This window comes from Xenopus laevis, chromosome 5S (assembly GCF_017654675.1).
Source record: "Xenopus laevis strain J_2021 chromosome 5S, Xenopus_laevis_v10.1, whole genome shotgun sequence".
NCBI classification, from domain to species: Eukaryota; Metazoa; Chordata; class Amphibia; order Anura; family Pipidae; genus Xenopus; species Xenopus laevis.
This window is the reverse complement of record NC_054380.1, coordinates 85,597,587-85,615,079: the sequence shown is the minus strand read 5'-3', so window position 1 is coordinate 85,615,079 and position 17,493 is coordinate 85,597,587. Positions and strand designations below refer to the sequence as shown.

Here is a 17,493-nt window from a genome sequence, read left to right as displayed (position 1 = left end):
GTATACTTTTGTATAGTTGTGCTCACTGCACTGCTGCTTTCTCTTGAGATACCACCACCTACAAACCAGATGGTAGCTTCAGGGTTCTCACAGTGGTCTTCTTCAAGTACTGCAGCACAGTTTCAAGAAGTGGGCGCATACATCACTCCTAATACCAGAAATGATTCTAACCAGACTTCTGCTACATTGTTGGTAAAAGGCATGCCAACTACTTTGAAAATTTCTACATTGCAGACTTTGGTGAGGAGGTACAGTAAATGACCCCTTATGTCTAATAAGAATTCTCACCTTTTGCCCATGGTTCTCCAGCTGCACAAAGAGTGATCTACCCTACTGCCTATTTTAATAAATCATTTTTGGTTAATTAGCATATAACCAGCATTCAACACAATGAATTATAATACAATATTTGATTGTGCATTTTCTTGTTTAAACTCTTCAGAGTCCAAAAATAATGGCATTAGCACCAGGACAAGGTGTTACAGAGCCATATCAGGTCTGCAATAGTGTGCAACTACTGTTGAAGCTTGAACTAAGTCAGAAGCATGAAGTTTAGGTTGTATGAAACCTCTTGTAGTTTCTAGATGCAGATTGAAATTTTGAATTTTCTGACATGTGAACAAGAATTGCATATTTTATGAACCAACATAATAATAAGGATGATTTACAAACCCAATATACAAAAACACCCTCACACACTTAAACTCACAAAAGTAATCACATCCATATATGCAACACTATATTTGTGCATTGTACCAAAACACACTACTTGCTTCTGCTTTTCTGCATAACATACAACATGCAAAGTAAAGGTCATGTGGACGCCATGGAACACCTGATTTAGTTGATTTTCTACCACCTGAAATACAGCAAAAAGAATATATACCAGGTGTATGATATACCTAAAATACATGCAGAAAGATGAGGAAGTACCCCTGTTGTATCTTTTCTTAGGGTGGTGTCTATAATAAAGACTGTCCACCAATCACACTTGCAGAGGAGGGAAAAAAAAGATGTCAAGAAACCTCTACAGCATCTTGAGACAGAGGTTCTAATATGAGAATGTGTGGTTCTAAAGAGGAACACCTAGACCACTGTACAAGTTAGTGCTGGGACCATCTTGAGGTTTCATGAAATGCAAAGAGGACATTATAAGGAGGATCGTTATAGAGATCTGGAAACTTCATGCCCAACATGATGACGGAAGTATAAAATACTTGATGCTATAAGATAACAATAAGGGGTTGTTCTCACTGGTCTTATATATATATATATATATATATATATATATATATATATATATATATATATATATATATATATATATATATATATATATATATATATATATATATATATATCATAACTTTATTAATAAAAGCAAGGAGCAGCTTATGGAAAACTGCAGAAAGAAGGTTCTGATCCCCACAATGAGAGACTTAAAGGTTTTAGAGGCTCCACCATTGATGAGGTCTCTAACTACATGAATAATGATAGGCCCACTGAAGCTTAGGTTCAGTTTCCACAGTTAAAAAGTTAGGTACAGTTTCCACCTGTAAAAAGGGGTGAAAGGGCATATACTGTGGTCACTCAAGGAAAGTTAGCTATTGGTTGTTACATACTGATGTTTCTAAACAATGCAATTGGAATGTTAACAATCCTGCCATTCAATATAACACATTACCCAATCTAGGTAAACAATTTTAAGCATAAAAACTTGGACAATTCTAAAGATGCGTTTCAATACAGCCAGAAAATAGTGAAATAAGTTGTCTTTTGTAATGCTCAAAATTTCCCACTAGTGCCAACCTTTCAATTCACTTCTGGCTGGCTGATTTCCCAAGCTGTGCAGGAGAGCCAAGCAATTCCCATCTGCTGAACAGGCAGCCAACAGCTTTCAACCTTACAACGAATTGCAGTTTATATTCCATAGTCTGAAAGCAGAGCTGTGAGGGGCTACATATATACTACTCTGCTTCTGGGCAAAGAAAAGTCAACACACCCCCACAGCACCAATAACCAGTCAGGCAACTCTAGTATAGGTGTTAAAAGTAATTGCTTTAGCTGAAATTGAAATCTGGTTTCATATTATTTTATTATAAGTGGCTACCAGATGAGGGTGAAGTGGTTAGGGAGAATGTAACAACAATTGCAAGTTTGCTTTCAGTCATATATGCCAGATATAGAAGCAGCATATACTCATCACCTGATGAACAAACACCTGATTAAAACCACTGATTAGAAAACAAACACTGTTTATTATACTGGTATAACCAACCAGTAACTGTTTAAGCAATAGCACTTTGCCCCAGTATTTTGGCAAAACCACTTTCCTCCTAGACAAATGTGACAGCTGCGACTGCCATGATAGATGCTTATATCAAACATAGCCTGATGTTTGAACAGTTTTAGCAAATGCCAAAATATATAAACCTTTTGTTCTGCATTACAAATATTCTGTATCCACTCTGCATTTGGAATTTATGAAAAAAAGTAGAGCATACATACTTTGGCAGGATTCCGGTTAATTCAATGATTGTTCAGGCATTTGACTTTTTAAACACCTCTGCCTTTTAATTAGCAGATGATTTTAATTATTCAGTGTTTCCCTTTCAGAAGTTCAGATAGGGGATCTCCTGTTACAATGAAGTGTGGACTAATGTAATTGAATCCTGTGCCATATTGTTATTGTACAATGTATGTATTTTAGTAGTTTTTTTTACAAAGGATGATCAGTCCCTATTGCTAGTGCTCACCAGACAGGCATTTCAGACTCCCATGTAAACACAGAGAACATCTGCAAGGTGCTGGATAAAATATATAAGAAAACAGTGTGTGTGAGCATATCAGCCACATAAATCTGACAAGAAGACATTATTATCCATCCTCTACATGTGATAGTCCAATTCACAAGTACTAGCCATTATTACTCTTTTATTGCCAGATCAGCAGTCTATAAACCTTGAGTCTAAAGTAGGTTTTAAAGCCGGAAGATACAGTAAACCTAGTGTAAAGTGTTTCATCTTGGCAGGAAGACCACTTTCCCTTTCCAGACATACTGCTGTGCTATTGCCTTCTAGCATCCAATATCCCAGGTAGAGAGGTAAATAAAAGTGGGGAACTGATGTGTCAGCTGATGCTGCTATGACTATAATTGCAAATACACCTTTGGAAGGATTTGCAGTTCTTCTAATGTTGCCACTAGACAGTTCCAAAATGATATTCTGTATCAGCCACCAGTGATAATGTTTAGTTTGGCTTTGATACAGCCATGCAGTTTGCCTGAAGTGCTAATTTTCCATGGGTCCATTACAACAGTATTATAGTTAATCACTGCAACTGATTCATAAAGAAAATCAGTGAATATGTAGAGGAAGTAGAACTCACTGCATTACACAGCTGCTTGCATTACAGTATTTGCTTGCCTTCTCAATCTTCAGACAAAACATGGCCTCATTATTTTTATTTAAAGATATCAAGGCAGCAGGCCAAGTTAGTGGGCACATTTGTTTGCAAATCCACAGATAAATATATGGACTCATTATTGGTTGTTACATATAGCTCCTAATATTGCTATATACACAGAATGATTTAGGCATTATACTTTCCAAAGTTCTGACATTTAATTCAAACTCAGAATTCTCTGACCCTCTTTTCCATAAAAGTGTCTAAGATTTTCAGTCGGAGGCCAAAAAATCATCTAATTAACTATTACACAATGGCAATACCGTAAATAACTAAATAGAAGACTATAAGCTGGTATTTACATGGCCCTACACCCATATCCCTGTAAGATTTGCCCACTTATCCTCTGGCTCTCACTCTCTCTTGAGAGAGTGACAACATTCTCCACTCTTTATTGTTCCCAACCAGAATGATCAGGAGATTCATGGAAATGGTTGCAGATATATTATCAGTATCATACAAATGCAGAATAAGGGCTAAGCCCCACCTTTACATGGGGCTGCCAACTTATGCAATCAAAACCATGGCTGCCAAGAAGAACGCTACTCATATCCAGACAGCTTCAAAGTCCATTAGAGCAGCAAATTAAAATAAGGCCATCAGAGGTGACAGTAGCTCAAGGGGTTCCCCAGCATTAATGGATACATTTGCACAAAATTAGTAGCAGGAGTAGGAACAAAGGCAGTGGCATTTAACACAATAATATGGAAATGTTAGGATTAATTTTGGATACAAGAACGTTTAAAGAATTTTTTTGCATAATGACTGCAGCAAATTTTGAGCAACCACAATGACTGTCCAGAAAAATATCTATTTATAACTACAATGGGTTTTGCAAATCAGCAGTTCTCAAAGGTAGTTAGCCTCACTTCAAAGAGCAGCTGGGACCTGTTAGAACAAAGCCTGAAAATAACCTTGTGTCACAACAATGTAAAAATAGATTTCATTTTTTTGTTGAGGGGGCATAACAGACCCCTTACCCAACAGAAAACAATTAACCGATGGCTAGTCATCTGCAATTAGCAGGGATGGTGGGATACCAATTTAAAAATGGAAACAAATCTGCTAATGGAAGTGGTCCAACCTGCATCTAACTGTTTTACAACTGCATTCACTTCCACATAGTCTGTTGGAAGGATGCCGGGTCTGGGAAAATGTACTGTAACACTAACTGGGATCCCAAAGACTGGGTACCTTACAATAAGTGACTTACAATAAGTATAAAAATAAAAATAAATGATAATATCTACACAATGTTAAATTATCCCTATAACTTGCCCTCAGACAGTCCCCAGTAGAACATAACTAGACCTCTTTCCAATAATATAATTTTAATGCAGGACAGAGAGGGTACCTCCCCTGGACCTCTCATCACAAGAAAATATGCTGCTGGGTAAACTAACTCCATATGAGTATAAATAAATATTATTAGTTTATAAATCAGATGCAGATTTCCAGCTGTTGTGGACCTAACACTCCATTTGATAGCCAAGCTACACTGTACATTTTTCTGTAGACTGAGACCCCTTACTGCAATTCCTGGGTGGGCTAACATCTCTAACACCAGACCTCATGTTGTGACTATGGTAGTGCTATCCTGTGCCAAATTACAACATCTAATGAAGAAAATAGTTACTTTGTTGTGGTGGGAATCAGATAAATAATGTACTGCTGATATATAATTAATATTTTGAGTTAAGCTTTTGAAAAATATGTGTCATAAATGTTTTAATGTTTATTAATATGTTCAGTGCAGATGTTTTATTCTACACTTACTCTTGACCCTATGTACAGTAACTTTTTGAAAGTGAGAAGATTTCACACAATAAACATTTGCTGTTATCTGTACCAATTGCCTGCATACAATAAGAATGTTATACTTCATCCAAGACACAGATCTCTGTAAAAATTCTGCTTGCTTCTTGCATATAACACCTACACACTCCAGGAACAATACAAATGCTGGAATCTCCAAAGTCCTGAAAGCCTTTCTTCCAGTTTGTTCAAATAATACAAATTTTAAAAAGTAATTTCCTTTTTCTCTGTAATAATAAAACAGTACATTGTACTTGATCCAGTCTAAGATATAATTAATACTTACTGGAAGCAATACCAAACTATTGGGTTTATTTAATGTTTACATGATTTTCTAGTAAAGTTTTGGTTTGAAGATCCAAATTACAGAAAGATTCATTATCTGGAAAAGCCCAGGTCCTGAACATTATGGATAACTGGTCCCACACTTGGTAAACATATACGTATGGGGGTTATTTATCAAGGTCCGAATTTATCTCAATATCGGCTGTTACAAACTCCGATCTAACCCGTTCGGGTTTTTAACGCTTATTTATGATTACATTTTCCCAAAAATTACATTTGCGGGAAAAGCTCAAATTTTCACAATTTTTCCTGTGAATTTTCCCCAAAAACTCAAAATTTTTCTGCGTTTTCACACGACAGCCCGAAAACATCGTGAAATTGCCCGAAACCCCAGACACAATAAAAAATCAATGGGACTATTCCCATTGACTTTTATGCAACCTCAACAGGTTTGAGATGCCGTGGTTTTATATTCCGGCTTTTTAGCCCTCTGGGTTTAATAAATTCCGAAAAATTTGTGATTTTTTTAAAAGTCCGATTTTATAAAAAATCAGGTATTCGGAGCTTAGTAAATAACCCCCTATGTGTCTAACCAACAGCACTTGATTTTTTCCTTGGAAATGGGTGATATATGATAGTGGAATCTGTTATGTCTGTGAGTCAGGATTGATGTAGGGTAGAACATTGATAACTTGAAACAATTTACAATTGGTGTCAGATCTTCCTACTACTTCCAAAGCAAATGAGGAATTGAAAAGGAGGAGCAGCTTGTCCAAACAACCAGGGCAAAGCCTCAGCAATGACATCCCTTTATTTAAATGTACCCACTCACAGCAATCATCCAGTACAATGCTGTCCAACTTCTGTGGTGCCGAGGGCCAGAATTTTTCTGGTTTACGTGGTGGAGGGTCTATAATGGAAGTCAGCGTTGACCACTCCCTGTTTTTAAACCACACCTACTTTAAACCACACCCATATTACCAAAAGAACGTATTCACATTAATGGTGGTAGCACACCAAAAAAACAAATGGTTGATGTTCACTGCAGAGATATCACTCTTCGCTACTATGTAGAAATGAAAGTCATATTAAAACATACCCTTAAATCCATATGCCTCCTCCTCCCCTGTGGATAACACAGGAACCCCCCCCCCCCAGCTCATGATTAAACGCCATAGGCCTCCTAACAACAATTTTCAAATGCTAACAAACTTCCAGAACAAACCCCTACCATGCTCACGTCCCACAGGTAGTGTAGGGCAAGCAGAGTAGGCCACAGGGAGCATAGGGCAGGCAGAGTATGTACACACAGAGGGAGCATGGGGAGGCAGATTAGGGTACACACAGGGATCATAGGGCAGGCAAATGATGGCACACACAGGGAGCATACGGCAGGTAGAGTATGACACACACACAGGGAGCATAGGACAGGCAGAGTATGGCACACACAGGGAGCATAGGGCAGATAGAGTATGGCACACACAGGAGGCATATGACAGGCAGAGTATGGCACACATAAGAAAGGCAGAATGATTCAGGACAACTCTTAAAAGCAGAAATTTGAAGAGAATGTTTTTAAAGGAGACACCAGCGTATCAGCGCAAGCGCAGTTGGAGCAATTTTCTGTTTCGCGACAACTGCGAATGCGCCGAAACACACGAAAATTGCCGAAGCGCCGGTCTCATTCAGAAGATTACCGAATCGGCTGAAGATGCCGCCCTTGAACTCCGCTGGACAGAATCTGCACGGAGGGTAAGTAAAGAGTTAGGGGCATTTGTCCGGGGTAGCAGCTAAGCTGGTGGGAGTAGGGAGGGAGTCTATGTAGGTTAGGGGGTAGGGTTTTTTTAACATTTGGGTTGAATTCTCCTTTAACTGTGGTTATTATAACCATGGCATTTTATAACCATTGCATTATATGAAATATCTTCATCTTGCATTACTTAATCTCACACACATTTAGGAATAAATACAAAAAAATTATTCTGGGATCATGACTGAACATATTCAAACATTTCGGTGGAGCTGTAGATTTTTGTAACTGGCCCTTTTTACTGTAAAATCAGAACTGTGTGTATGCATTGGATAGAAAGCCTATATGTAATGACTCCTAATTATATTTCTCTTCAAAAAGTAATGATTGTAACGTCACTTAAAGTTGGTCTCACAAGGCTGGTGAAAAAAAAGTAATGTTACATTGAGACATGTACAAATCTCACATTCTTATATCCTATTTTTCAAAAGACAACACCGTAAAGTTTCTATCATGGAATATCCAGTTATTCTAGGCCTTCTTCATGTTGGTGTTCTTAGCAACCCTTTTCAACTGGACCAAATAATACATTACCTGTGTACTGTTAATCTTAGCATGCACCTCAAAATGTTTATCTACTTTTCTGTGCAATTTTTAGCCATTAGCCTAGTCTTAACGAGTCTTTAAGTTAGTATTTTCCAAAACTGCTTCAACAGCAAATAAAAGTATACCCAAAGCAAATTGTAATCCATATATTATAGCAAAATATGACTCTAAAGCTTTTAACTTGGGAAAGAAACAATATTCTTAGCTTACACATAAATTCGATCCATTATCCGGAAAGCAGTTCTCCACAAAGCTCCGAATTATTGACAGGTCATTTCCCATAGACTCTTTCTATCCAAATAATCCAAAAGTTAAAAAAAGATTTTTCTCTTTGATAATAAAACATTACCTTGTACAAGATCCAAACAAAGATATAGTAATTCATCTGTATGAGAAGCAAAACCAGCCTATCGGGTTTATTTAATGTTTACTTGATTTTCTAGTAGACTTAAGGTATGAAGATCCAAATAATGGAAAGATTCATTTATGGAAAATCCCAGGTCGCCAGCATTCTGGATAATGCACATACAGTAACACAAAATATTTTCAAAATTGTAGTTCTTTAGTTCATTGATACCTAGGATTCCTAAACTTGCATTCCTCATGTGATTGTAAGCCAATAAAAGCCAACAAGTACAGCTTCCCAAATAAAGGTTGATAGGTTGTATATCAATCTAAAGGTTTCATAGTGCCCCAAGCCTATCCATGAGGTCTATAGACTTCTTTGTAGGAGGACACAGAGTCGGACTGGCCCTCCAGGGTACTGGAAAAAGCCCAGTGGGCCCACTCACTGCACACAGCTAGTCTCACTCCCTGTTGTCTCCATCTTGCCAGCATCAACGCACACCATCACCCTGCTGAGTCCTCTGCCATCCTCCCCATAACCCTACTCTGCCCCACGCAGACCTCCCTTCATGCTGCTGGACCCCTTCCACTGAACCCCCTAATATGGGTCTGACAATGTTATGTGCTTCATAAGGATAAATTTATCCTTAATTTTCCTTTAGTGCTTCCTGTCTGCCTGATGGGCCCCCTGCCAACCTTCCTGTCAGCCTGATGGGCTTCCCACTGACCTTCCTGTCTGCCTGCTGGACCCCCAGCCGCCCTAACACCAGGGGTGTTATATACTGAAGAAGGCAAGAGTATGTGCAGCATAGTATTAAGGGAGGTGAGATGGAACAAGGTGCAGCACACGGGGTCATGAAAGAAGTTAAGGAGTGTGACACAGTAAGACGACAGTAGGAGATGCATATGGGGTAAAGTGCATAAGTAGAGGTTAAGAACATGACAAACAAAGTGAACATGAAAGTAAAGGGGGAAACACTTTCCTAAAAAAAATGTATAGGATGTGAAACACACAAGACTAAAAGATGAAGGGGTGTGAGCAACAAATGGAGAAGATACAATGGCTTCTTTAGGAAATATGGGAGAAGAAGATACTGAGAGCGTGGTGCCCAAGAAAAGGTGAGGGCTATGGAACAGGAGACACGGTGGCATGGGGGCAAAGAAGATGTTGTAGTTGAGTGGCCTGACATTTGGAAGGTAGATAAGAGGATATGTGATTTGAGGCACAGGATGAGCTTTGATAGAGTGTATTGAGGGGTAACACACAAGGAGTGTGCAGACTACTGTGGGACTGGCAATAATTCTCTGCTTTGAAAGATTAAAGATGGCCATGGCATGGTAAAATTCTGCTTGTGCAAGAGAACGTAAGGTAATGCTTTCAGTCTATTCATTCTCTGCAGTAATCATACTGGCGTGTGTGGGGTTAATATGGTCATTACTGACATATCTAAGATTAATATGCTTATTGCCCATTTCTTACGGTCATGTATGGTGCTAATATGCTCTTTGTCCATTTCTTATTGTCATTTCTGGGGTTAATAAACTTGTTAGCAATTTTTTCATGGCATGTCTGCAGTTAATGCTTAATGTTAATTTCTGCAGTGACTTGGGGGGAGGGGAAAGCTGTGAGCGGAGTAGCCCCTTGGGTATGTTAGGGGTGCCCCTGGGGTGAGATGCTCTCATGGGCCCCAGGTACCCCAGTTCGACACTGACCAAAGAAATTGGTTTTCCAAAATGGTATTTCTAACCTGACTGTCTAATATCTATCTGGTCTGCCACAAGGGAAAACTTGGACTGCTCTAATATAGAAACATGGTTTTGACACCCCTTTAATTGCATTAAGACTATGCAGTAGTATTATAGCAATACATAAATAGAAAAACACAAATGACATTTTAGAACATTTTAGATGACACATCTGTGATTTAACAATGAATCCTTGCATCTAATCTGTTCTGCTCACCAATTCTATTTATTTCATTGAATATCCTCAACATACTCCTACTACATCCTTTGTACGTAATAGAATGCCAAGGTCTTCTCCAGTTCCCACAGCGATCAAGTGACAACAAGTGACAATGAAACTGAAAAGGGAAGACTCTGCTATACAACATACTTTGCAAGCTCCATCTTTCTACCGGAGGAAGAAGGTATCCATCGAATTCACACCAATTTGTCATTGCACATGCCTATGTCTAACTGTGTCCCATTATAGAGCCAAATCAGTAGACAGTGTAGACTAAATGAGGTATTTGAACATAGTCCGTCTTAACTACTTCCTTGTATTTAATGTTTGTGGCTGTAAATCAAGCATGTAAGCATCTCTTTCATAACAGTTTCCTTTATATAAAAAAACAAAGATAGTAGTAATTGTTATACCCTGAGGCATTCATTTTATTTTCTATACACTTAAGACCTTAGATCAGTCAGCAGTGAATCATTGTGACACCTCTTACTGTTTTAATACTACAGCCCTCTGAGCTCCTGTAAGGATATTAAATAAAATGAGCATTGCTATTGGTCTTGACTGAGATCTTTGGCTACAGAGGTCTAAATTGTACATCCATGCTTATAGAAATCTGTTATTTATCATAAAAAAATGTCTGGAGTTGTGAATATCAAATGATACTAAATGAGTATAAAATCTTGCTGACACGGAAAGCCAGTTGCTAAACATGAACTGGCTCTCTCTGTGTGTGTGGACAGCATTTGGGCTTTTCTGCTTTGTCAGACAACTTGCTTCACACGTCCTGTGGTGAAAGGGCCTACTTGAAAAAAATCATTATTATTCAGAGAGCTTCATGGTAAAGAGCTTGCACAGTAAAGCGAAAGAAATAGCTAATTGCGATCAATTATACCAATCGAAAGCTTTTGAAAAAAAAAGAAAGAAGCTCACAGATCTCAGATCATTAATAAAAAAACCTCACAGTCCATTAGCTATGCATAACTACTAAGCAAGGTCAGAAAGAGAGCAGTCTGCAGGTGGCAAAGCCATTGCTTTATGCATATATTATTCTTAATATTTTCTTTTTTTTTAACATGGTTTTTATGCCCTGTAAATAAAAAATAGTTTTATTGAGCATTTAATGAATTGAAGCTTATACAAAATGGATAGCTGCAAAACTGCTGCAAAGTCATAAACCATCAGACTAAGACAGTTTGGACCACAATTCCCAGCACCCTCTGACAGCTACTGTCTGGATAAAGATGTTTGGAATTGTAATTTACAAAATACTAAGGACAATGAGTCTAAAACAGATAAGCAGTCCATCCTCTTTCTCATTTTTTTTTAAAAGAATTAACAGATTGGAGAAATATGTAAAGTATGTGTAACATAAGCCATATAAAAAGGTATAACCAGAGCAAAATTATTCCTTCACTATTCTGTTGTTAACTAAAATAATAAATGTGAAATATAGGTTGAAAGGTTATGGAATGAAATGTGTTGCTGTAGAACTTGATTCTATGTCAAGAAAGTCAGTAATAATTTGCTTCTTTTTCCTTATTAATAACGTAACTAGACAGTTAGAACGGATAAGAAACATTGTGTACAGGGTGACTTTTTGGAAAAGTTGGTTTTTAAAAGCAATGCATACGGCAGATTTGCCCTTGGGTTTCAAGTTTGAAGCTTATGTGGGAAAATAAATCAGGCATTTTTGGGATATTTTGAATATCATAAATGTAAAAATAAAAGCAGCATTTGTTTGAACATCCCATTTTTAAGTCTTCTCTTTTGCACAGTCAAACCCATCCTGCTGCTGTATTCTTTTATGCAGAAATAACCAACCATGACTTGATATCAGAGTTTGCCAATGGCTGGGCTAACCTCCTGTGAGATTCTGTCACACAGGCACCTTCTTTGACCCCAGTAAGGACTGTGACATTATGAAATGCTGTCTGGCAGAAGGACACTCAGAACTACAAGATGTTGCCTTTACTCCTTGCTGGATTCTGGACAGCAATCATTGTCGCCAGTGACAGATCTACAGATGTCTGATTTGCATAACAATCTTTTTCTAGCATGTCTCCACACAAAACGTGAAAGTTGCTTTCTCTATTGAGAGCTTCATTCAGTAGGGGTTAATGGATGGCACAGTGCACTTCACTGGTCTCCGAGAAGCATGCTGCCTGCCTATTACCCTTCGTTCTGAATGTAATAAAGCCTTCCTTCTGTTGCCGTAAATCCCTAAAGAAGCTGTTTCTCAAGCGAAGGCTGAAGGCTGGTACATTTTTGTTGTTCCAATAGAAAATATGAGAAAAGCTTTAAGGGCACGCTTAACACGAATTGCAAATGGCAATATGAAAAGGCTCAGCACTGATCCCACTGCATGTGTTCTACTTAATTTCCCATTCAGCCTAATACAGTAAGCAAGATACAGGCTGAATTAAAGCAATGCTATCCTGCATGCAAGGTGCACTGGTACTATGCCTAATAGCCGTAGTTACCTAATGCTGTCAAGGTAGTTGACTAACAGAGAGGGGATGAAACAGAACAAAGTGCAGAGAATTAAAATGTACAATAGCCGAACTAACTGCAGCCACATAATTCCATTCTCAGAACTGAGAAATGATCACAAACATAAGCTTTTGTAAGTAAGGAAGGAGTCATCGTTGTCTTACCTTAAATGGCTAACGTATTGCTAGCAGCATCCAAAAAGATGATTTGGCCACTCAGTGAACAGGAATATGCACATTCCCGCAGCAACATCACACAGATCGTACAACAGCATGAAGGCCAGAGATTTCAAATTATGTATCCAAGGTGCTGGTAATTCCCAATTGTGCTTAGCCTGCTATGGAGCGCTGCAAAACAAGTATACTGCAGCAGTGTGGCAAGCATAGCATTGCAATACATGTCCTATATATTCAAGCAGAACAGAAAACATGGACGTGGAGCTTTACTTCTTGTGGATGTGGGGCTTGTTTTATAACAGCAGAAGCGCTGTCTTCTCTTGCTACAGACTTGCAAATAGGATTTATGCATTCATTACTGGATGCTGTTATTCCTCAGGATAGTAGTTACACAGAACAGGTGCTTTTGCCTCCTGTTTTCCAGAAAGCGCCTGTAATTTCATTTTAGAAATGATCCACATTGAGACAGGAGAACCTATTGTGATGATATCATTTGCCTGAGTAGCCATAAATGGGCAATTTCCTTTAGAACGTCACTGCCACTGACGAAACAGATCTTTATAATAGAGTGGGCTGGGTGCCTGATGGGGTCCCATCAATCTGAAGCAGCTTCTGCTGCCGTGATATCCCTAATCCTGAATGAATGCTTTCAAGACTATAGAAAGAATAGGCAAACTGCAATATTTCGTACTAAATACCTACCCCCCCCCCATACATTTTATTTTCCTGTGGTCATGTCCCCAGTTTAAACTGTGATACAACACTGTATGTCATCCTTTTACAACAATGTTTTAGTGCCAAAGACAAAAGTGCATCTAACCCGATGCTCAGTTTTCTAAGGAAATTTTTATTTTTCTATGGAGACAAAAAGAAAACCCGCATCTGCTGTAAACTTTGTAGGAAGGAACAAATTTGCTACTACAATGTAAAGGCACCAAAGTAAAAATGTGACGTTTAACAATGTATTGATCTGGCATTTGCTTATGTGGAGCAAAAAAAGACAATTATTTTGTTAAATGCTGTTTTCTTTGCAAAGAAACATCTTTATATAATGTACTGATATCATGGCTGAGCTGGACAGCATTTCTTATTAAAGGGAAACTATTGCGAGAATGACAATTTTCATGATAGTTCCTCTTTAACAACAGATATTGCAAAACAATATTACTGCAACTTTCTTTAGGACCCGGCAAGAATTAAAAATATTGATGTTTGCAATTTCTCAAGGGAGAATGTCAGAGACCTTTGCCCTTCTGTTTGACTGAGAGGGCATGCATTTCGGCACATTTCCAGGGAAGCTGATAGAGACCAGTTTTATTGGTGTTTGAAAATGTACAAGGGGGTGGCTTGATTTTCAATGCTTCTTAAAATGTTTAATTATTAGCAGAAACAGCAGTCAGCTTGAAAGCTGTCAGAAAGAAATGCTGGTTCGGGGTTCAGAGTCTGCAGTCATTGTAAAAACTGATTGAATTTAGGGAAGGTCAGAAAATTATAGAAAATGTCAGATAGGTTACTGCTTTTGGCAACTTGTTTGTCTAGATCCCTGCAGCTACTGGAAACAAACATACCATTGTGATATCATCACATAATCAATTATTGGTTATTTAGATCTGAATACAAGGGCATATGCCAAGTTATCGTTACTGTTCTTTAATTTTTTAATGCTGGCATATTCCACAGCACTTTAGAAGACATTATGGGTTTTTTTTTTCAAAACACAGTTAATAGTGCTGCTCCATCAGAAGAGCAAACATATTTATTTATATTAAATTTGAAATCTGACATGGGGCTAGACATATTGTTAGTTTCCCAGCTGTAACCAGTCATGTGACTTGTGCTCTGATAAACTTCAGTCACTCTTTACTGCTATATTAAAAGTTGGAGTGATATCACCCCCTCCTCCCCCCAACAGCCTAACAATAGAACAATGGGCAGGTAACCAGATAGCAGCTTCCTAACACAAGATAACAGCTCCATGGTAGATATAAGAACAGCACTCAATAGTAAAAATCCAGGTCCCACTGAGACTCATTCGGGTATATCGAGTAAGAGAAGCAACAACCTGCTAGAAAGCAGTTCCATCCTAAATGCTGGCTCTATCCGAAATCACATGACCAGGCAAAATGACCTGAGATGGCTGCCTACACACCAATATTACAACAACATAAAAAATATACTTGCTCGTTCAGGAATGAAATTTTATATTGTAGAGTAAATTATTTGCATAAAATCATAAAAGAATTCCTTTAAGTTAAAAGACTGGTATATTGCTTTGGTGGATGGGAATGACACTGGAGGTGTTGCTTTTTCTTGTGATCAGAGCCTGTCACTAGGCAAAGTTAATACATATACGAAAAACTGTTAAATCTACATTTTTGAAAAGTGACAGATAGCAAATCAGAAGTATTATTATGCCACATCTTCAAGAGAAACAGCCAGGTTCAGATTTCTATGCCTCCCCTATATTAAAGAAAAACGCAGGGAAGTGGCGTGACTGTCACAGTCAATTACTACAGCTGCAAAATCTATGACTGCTGAAAGTGAAGCAAGCTGTCTTTTTTCTGCTAAACAGTCTGAAAAGGCTGGATCTCAATTGCAATCAAAGCTTACATTGTCTGTGCCCTTCATAACAGAACAAGAAAGGTTAAACATATAATAACTGCATGGTTGAGTACTAAACACTAGAAGGGGAATTTCTCTGTCCCTATATTGTATTTAAGCTTAAGGAAACTAAAGTAGTACTGTAAGCTAGCACATATGTTTAGCTTAATATGAACTCAGAAGAGCAGCAGCCCTATATGTTATCACCATCTGTATTCAGTGACTAACTTTCATCAAGCCATTTTTCGATGATGAAACGCAGCCAACTCTTCCTTATAGACATTAATCTGACACATGATTATGTAAGCTCTTAAAGCAGGTGGAACTCAACATGCCACATTCTACCTGCATTTGGTACTTACATGAGCCTGTGTCAGTACAGACCCCTTTAAATGAATTAACTGTGTTCCTTCCTAAACTCCCCGGCAGCTGAACACTTTAAAACTAAATGCAGGGAATCACAGTTTATAAGCAGATTTTTAATTTATTATAATACATTATTTCATATATATATTTAATTATATATATATATATATATATATATATATATATATATATAATTTTCCAATGAGTATCCGCACTCCAAGGCAATTTAGATAAAGAGAGGGGTGCACGGTAATTTTGCATACACCAATAGTTTCCAAACCAGCACTCCCTTTGGTGAAAAAAATTCATTTTTATTGTTATGTATTGCTATGTAAGCAGATACTATGTAACAATACAAATTACATTTTTTCACCAAAGGGAGTGCTGGTTTAGAAACTATTGGTATATATATATATATATATATATATATATATATATATATATATATATATATATATATATATATATATATATATATATATATACATAATACATACATACACACACACACACACACACACACACACACAGTATACACACAGTTGAGTTCAGAATAATAGCAGTCCCACATTACAAAGCTGATCAATCACTGTTTTTGGTAGAAATGATTTACTAGTAGGTGTAGTAGAGTATTCAACTCTATTGTGCAGTAAATGCCTGCAAAATAAAGAAATGATCTTTTAAACTAAAGAAACAAGTGCTCTCCGGCTACCTCTTTTTGGTGTAGTAGAGTAATAGAAAACCAACAGACCCAACAGTCATGTCATGCAGACTGCTGATTCTGTGTAACTGAATCATTAATTGAGGCTTGGTCCTAATAATAGCAGTGGGGAGTTCAATTAGTGAGGTCATTCATTCTGTGAAAAAACAGGTGTCAATTACTGCCCTGGGAGGAAGGCAGCAAAGTTGTGCATGCTGGTCATAGTGCATTTCTCTGAAAATTAGAGCAAATTGAGTTGTTCTAGACGTTGTTCAGATGAACAGCGTACTTTGATTAAAAAGTTGGTTGGAGTGGTGATACACATATATATGCACATATAAAGAAGCACATAAAACGACAATGATTAGCTCCAGGAGGATCAAAGAAGGTCTAGAAGATGTTACCTGTGAGTACTGTTACAATTAGATGACTATGTGAAGCCAAGCCAAGTATGAAACCCCCACAAAGTCACATTGTTGGAAAATAGACGTTCTGAAGGGGTTACAATTGCAAAATAACACATTGATTGGCCTACAGAGAAATGGTGCAACATTTTAGTGGACTGATGAAAGCAAGATTGTTCTTTTTGGGTCTAGGGGGTCACAGACAGTTTGTCAGACGACTCCCAAACACTGAATTCAAGTCACAGTACAGTGTGAAGACAGTAAATGCATGGTGGCACAAGTATCATGATATGTGGATGTTTCTAATACTATGGTGTTAGGCCTATTTATCACATACCAGGGATCATGGATCAGTTTCAACACATCAAAATACTTGAAGAGGTCATGTTGCCTTATGCCGAAGACGAAATGCCCTTGAAATGGGGTTTTCAACAAGACAACAACCCCAACACACACCAGTAAACGAGCAACATCTTGGTTCCAGATCAACAAGATTGATGTTATGAAGTAATCAGCACAATCCC

At 37.8% G+C, this 17,493-nt stretch overlaps 1 protein-coding gene across 3 annotated transcripts in view; it reads right to left on the bottom strand.

Moving 5' to 3' along the window:
* Nucleotides 1–13,355, bottom strand: part of LOC108718024 (disks large-associated protein 2) — a 264,643-nt gene extending 251,288 nt beyond the window's left edge. For all 3 annotated transcript variants that reach the window (XM_041564735.1, XM_041564736.1, XM_041564737.1), the window contains exon 1: nt 12,887–13,355. The gene's annotated coding sequence lies outside the window, so the exon portion shown is untranslated. The remainder of the gene's footprint in view (nt 1–12,886) is intronic.
* Between the last annotated feature and the right edge of the window lie 4,138 nt (nt 13,356–17,493).